The sequence below is a fragment of the Saccopteryx leptura genome, chromosome 3 (genome assembly GCF_036850995.1).
Source record: "Saccopteryx leptura isolate mSacLep1 chromosome 3, mSacLep1_pri_phased_curated, whole genome shotgun sequence".
NCBI classification, from domain to species: domain Eukaryota; kingdom Metazoa; phylum Chordata; class Mammalia; order Chiroptera; family Emballonuridae; genus Saccopteryx; species Saccopteryx leptura.
In genome coordinates this window covers 226,779,860-226,785,959 of record NC_089505.1, presented here as the reverse complement: position 1 = coordinate 226,785,959, position 6,100 = coordinate 226,779,860, and the positions used below count along the sequence as shown (strand labels likewise).

The window sequence follows — 6,100 nt, the reverse complement described above, 5'->3', positions numbered from 1 at the left end:
CAGCTATTTCACTAAAGAAAATATATAAATGCAAATAAAAAAAGACATGAAAATGATGTTTAACATTGTTAGGGAAGTACAACTTGAAACCACAATGAGATACCATTGTACATCTATGAGAATGGCTAAAATTAAAAAAATTGACCATACTCAGTTCTGCCAAGGAAGTAGAGCAACTAGAACTCTCATGCACTTCTGGAGGGGATGTAAAATGGTACAACAATTTTGGAAAAGTGCTTCCTTTAAGAGAAAATGTATGTATGTATGTCTGCATGCATGTCTGCATGTATGTATATATGTATGTATGTATAGAAAAAACAAAGTATATCTAGGATTCAGTACTATCCATGGCTTCAGGCATCCACTGAGGGTCTTAGAGTGTATCCCCCAAGGTAAGGAGGACAACATCCCCTTTATTTAGTATTATATCCAGTGTAATACTAAAGAGCATTAAAAAGGAACAAACAACTGATAATTACAACAACATGGACGAATCTCAAAAGTATTATGCTAAGTGTCAGAAGTCAGATACATAGGACTTACACTGTGTAATTCCATTTACATGATATTCTGTACATAACAAAATGTTTTTTTTTTTTTGTATTTTTTCTGAAGCTGGAAACGGGGAGAGACAGAGTCAGACAGACTCCCGCATGCGCCCGACCAGGATCCACCCGGCACGTCCACCAGGGGCGACGCTCTGCCCCTCTGGGGCATCGCTCTGTTGCGACCAGAGCCACTCTAGCGCTTGGGGCAGAGGCCAAGGAGCCATCCCCAGTGCCCGGGTCATCTTTGCTCCAATGGAGCCTTGGCTGCGGGAGGGGAAGAGAGAGACAGAGAGGAAGGAGAGGGGGAGGGGTGGAGAAGCAGATGGGTGCTTCTCCTGTGTGCCCTGGCCAGGAATCGAACCCGGGAACTTCTGCACGCGAGGCTGACACTCTACCACTGAGCCAACCGGCCAGGGTCATAACAAAATGTTTTGCTCTACAAGTTGTACCTGCTTCTGCATAATGACTCTATCATTATGACAGAAAGTATATCAATGTTTCTCAGATGCAAGGTATGGGGAAAGAGAAATGGCTGAGAAATGGTAAGAAGTAATTTATGTATGGTGGGAAAATTCTGTATCATAATTGTATAACCATAAATCTTTGTCAAAACAAAACTGGTGAATTTTACTGTATCTACATTAGACTTCAGGAAAGCTAATTTTAAAAATTAGAAAAAAATTTTATGATGTATGTACTATGTGAAGCTCAGTAGCTATGTTTTTTAATTGGTCTTTTATTGATTGGCTTAAATTTTTATATATTAAAAAATAAGCCTTTCAGTCAACATTGAAAATGGTTTTGGGGGGGGTTTTGTTTGTTTTTCAATTTGCTATTTTTTTCTTTTGAAGATTGTTCTTGCCATTTTCTTTTTTTTTGAACTGTTAAAAAGTTTTATATGGTCATATTTATGTATTTTATATAGCTTCTGAGTTTTATAATTATCCTTACATTAAAAGTACACATTTTTAATGAGTTCCCTCACTTATTTTGCACCTTACTTAGACAACGTATTTATTTTAGCAAGGATCTTGGCATTACATTTTAAAAAATTTTTCAATTAAAGTTGACATTCAATATTATCTTAGTTTCAAATATACAGCACAATGATTAGACGCTTATATCATGTATAAAGTGATCTTCCAAATAAATTTAGTACTAACCTGACACCATATAGATGATGTCAATTTATTATAATATTATTGACTATATTCCCTATGCTGTACTTTACATCCTCGTGACTGGTTTGTTACTGCCAATTTGTACTTCTTAATTCTTTTATCTTTTTCACTTGGCCCCCTAACCCCATCTCACCTGACAACCATCAGTCTGTTTTCTGTATCTCATGAGTTTTTTTAAATTTTGTTTGCTTATTTATTTTGTTTTATAGATTCTACATTTAAGTGGAATCATATATACATATATGATACATATATATGCATATATGTATATATATATATATATATATATATATATATATCTTTCTCTGTCTGACTTACTTCACTTAGCACAATACCCATGCATGTTGGTCCATGCATGTTGTAACAAATGGTAAGACTATGTCGTTTTGGGGGATATTTTTTTTCTTTCAAAAGACTTTTTTCATCTGACCAGGCAGTGGTGCAGTGGATGCAGTGTGGGACTGGGATGCGGAAGACCCAGGTTTGAGACCCCGAGGTGGCCAGCTTGAGCGAGGGCTCATCTGGTTTGAGCAAAAGCTCACCAGCTTGAGCCCAAGGTTGCTGGCTCGAGCAAGGGGTTACTCGGTATGCTGAAGGCCCGCAGTCAAGGCACGTATGAGAAAGCAATCAATGAACAATTAAGGTGTTGCAATGCGCAACAAAAAACTAATGATTGATGCTTCTCATCTCTCTTCATTCCTGTCTGTCTGTCTCTGTAAAAAAAAAAAAAAAGACTTTTTTCAATTACAGTTAACATTCAATTTTATTTATTTATTTATTTATTTATTTAGAGACAGGAAGGGAGAGAGATGAGAAATATCAACTTATAATTGTGTCACTTTAGTTGTTCATAGATTGCTTTTTATATGTACTTTTACTGGGGGGCTCAAGTCAAGCCAGTGACCCCTTGCACAAGTCAGCAACTTTTAGGCTCAAGCCAGTGATCATAGGATTATGTCTATGAGCCCATGCTCAAGCCGGCGACCTCAGGATTTTGAACCTAGCACCCCAGTGCCCCAGGACATTGCTCTATTCACTGCGCCACCACCGGTCAGGTAGTTGACATTTAATATTATTTTATATTAGTTGCATGTGTACAGCATAATTATTAGATGTGTATTTTATTTTTGATGTGATCCCCTGATAAGTCATCAAGTATCCACTTTACACCATACATAGTTATTTCAACATTATTGACTATATTTCCTATGCTGTCATTTACAGTGCTGTGACTATTTGGTAACTACAAATTTGTACTTCTTAATTCTTCCAACTCCCATCCCATCTAGCAAGCAGACATTGTTCTCTTTATTTATGAGTCAAATTTCTAGTTGGCTGGTTGGTTTTGTTTTTTAGATTCCACATATAAGTGAAATCATATGATATTTGTCTTTCTCTGTCTGACTTATTTCACTTAGCATAATGCCCTCTATGTTCATTCATGTTGTCATACATGGTGAGATTTCATTCTTTTTTCATGATTGAGTAGTATTCCATTGTGTATATGTAACACATATTCTTTATCCAATTGCCCATTGATGGGCACTTAGGTTGCTTCCATAGTAGATAATGCTGCAATGAATTTGATGCATAAATTTGTTTGAATTAGTATTTTGGATTTCTTCAAATAAATACTTTAAAAGTGGAATTGCCAGGTCATAAGGTAGTTCCATCTTTACTTTTTAAAAGAATCTCTATACTGCTTTCCTTTGTAGCTGCACCAACTTATGTTCCCACTAATATTATACCAAGGTTACCTTTTCTCCACTCTTTAACACTTGTTTGTTGATTTATTAATGATAGTCATTCTGACAGATCTGAGATGTTGCACATTGTGGTTTTAATTTGCATTTTTCTGATGATTAGTGATGTTGAACATCTTTTCCTACATCTGTTGACCACTGGTATGTCTTCTTTGGAGAAATGTCTTTTCAGATTCTTTGCCCATTTTTTATTGGGGTTGTCTTTTTGGTGCTAAGTTGAATGAGTTTTTTATATAATCTTAACCCTTATCAGATGTATCTACTATTCAGCAGATTGTCTTTTCATTTTCTTGATGGTTTATTTGTTGTGCAAAAACTTTTTAGTTTGATGTAGTCTCATTTGTTTTATTTATTTATTTATTTGTTTGTTTATGTATTTTTGAGGTAGAGCTGTATTGCTATGAATTACTTTTTTAGAACTGCTTTGGTCATGTCTTTTAGATTTGGGGTTGTGTTTTCATTAGAATTTGTCTCAGTGTATCTTTTGATCTCATTGTCAAGCCATTCATTGTTTATTAGCATGTTACTTAGCTTCCATATATTTGTGTATTTTTTGTTGTTGTTTTCTGTTAATCATTTTCAGTTTCACACCATTGTGGTAGGAGATGCTCGGTGTGATTTCAATCTTAAATTTATTGGTACTTGTTTTGTGGCCTAACATATGGCCTATCCTGAAAAATGTTCCATTTGTGATAGAAAATAATGCATGGTGGTTTGGAGTAAAATGTTCTAAAAGTATATCAATTAAATTCCTGTGGTATAATGTGTCATTTAAGGCTATTTACTGTTTTCTTGTTGATTTCTGTCTGTATAATTTATGGATTCATATTAGTGGGGTGTTAAAGTCCCCTACTATGATTGTATTACTTTTGATCTCTCTCTTCATATTTGTTAATATTTGCTATACATATTTAGGTGCTCCTATGTTGGGTGTGTAAATATCTACAAGGTTCATATTTTATTTTTGGATTGATAATTTTATTATTATATAATGTCCTTCACTGTCTATTTTTTTTCTTTTTTTTGGTATAAGTATTGCTACCCAGATTTTTTTTTGTTTGTTTCCACTTGCATGAAATATCTTTTTCTATCCTTTTACTTTTAATCTTCACATGTCTTCTGATCTGGAGTGGATCTCCTGTTGGCAGTGTATGTATGGGTCTTGTTTTCTTCTCCATTCAGCAACCTTATATCTTTTTATTAGAGAATTTAATCCCTTTACATTTAATATACTTATCAATAGGTGTATAATTATTGCTATTTTATTATTCATATTTTTATCTCTTCTTCTTCTTGGTCTTGATATTGTTGTTGTTGCTCTCCTTTCTTCTTTTTCTTCTTCTTCCTTAGGAAGTTCCTTTAACATTTTTTGTAATTGTGGTTTAGTGGTAATGAACTCCTTTAGCTTTTTCTTGCCTTTGGGAAGGTTTTTATCTCTCCTTTGATTATAAATGATAGCCTTACTGGGTAGAGTGACCTTTATTTTAGACCCTTGCTTATCACTTTAAATATTTTGTGCCAATCACTCTGGCCTGCAAAATTTCTGTTGAGAAATCAGCTGACAGTCTTATGGGAGCTCCCTTGTATGTAACTAACTGCTTTTCTCTTAATATTTTTAAGATTCTTTCTTCATCTTTAACCTTTGGCATTTTAACTTTGATAGCCTTGGTGTAGGCCTCTTTGGATTCATCTTGTTTGGAACTTTCTGTGCTTCCTGGGCTTGTATGTCTATTTTCTTCACCAGGTTAGAAATGTTTTCCATCATTATTTCTTTTTTTTTAAATTATTTTTATTTATTTATTCATTTTAGAGGAGAGAGAGAGAGAGAGAGGGAGGGAGAGAAGGGGGAGGAGCAGGAAGCTTCAACTCCCATATGTGCTTTGACCGGGCAAGCCCAGGGTTTCGAACCGGCAACCTCAGCATTTCCAGGTTGAGCGAGGCTTTATCCACTGTGCCACCACAGGTCAGGCCATTATTTCTTAAAATAGGTTCTCAATCCCTTGTTCTCTCTCTTTTCATTCTGGTACTCCTATGATGCAAATGTTTTTATCAGGGGTCCCCAAACTTTTTACACAGGGGACCAGTTTACTGTCCCTCAGACCATTGGAAGGCCGGACTATAAAAAAAAACTATGAACAAATCCTTATGCACACTGCACATATCTTATTTTAAAGAAAAAAACAAAACAAAATGGGAACAAATACAATATTTAAAATAAAGAACAAGTAAATTTAAATCAACAAACTGACCAGTATTTCAATGGGAACTATGCTCCTCTCACTGACCACCAATGAAAAGGTGCTCCTTCCGGAAGTGTGGCAGGGGCCAGATAAATGGCCTCAGCGGGCCACATGCGGCCCGCGGGCCATAGTTTGGGGACCCATGGTTTTTATGCTTGATGTTGTCTCTGAGATCCCTTAGACTGTCTTCATTATTTTAAATTTGTTTTCTTTTTGCCATTTCAATCGGATGTTTTTCACTATCTTGTTTTCCTAACTGCTGATTCAATTACCTGCTTCATTTAATCTGTAGTTCTGTGATGGTGAACCTATGACACACATGTCAGCACTGACATGCGCAGCCATTTTCGATGACATGCGGCCACATA

At 35.5% G+C, this 6,100-nt stretch overlaps 1 non-coding gene across 1 annotated transcript; it reads right to left on the bottom strand.

The window, feature by feature from the left end:
* Positions 1-888: 888 nt before the first annotated feature.
* On the bottom strand, positions 889-965 carry TRNAA-CGC (transfer RNA alanine (anticodon CGC)). The gene has a single exon. It is a non-coding gene; the product is annotated as a tRNA-Ala (tRNA).
* Positions 966-6,100: the final 5,135 nt, after the last annotated feature.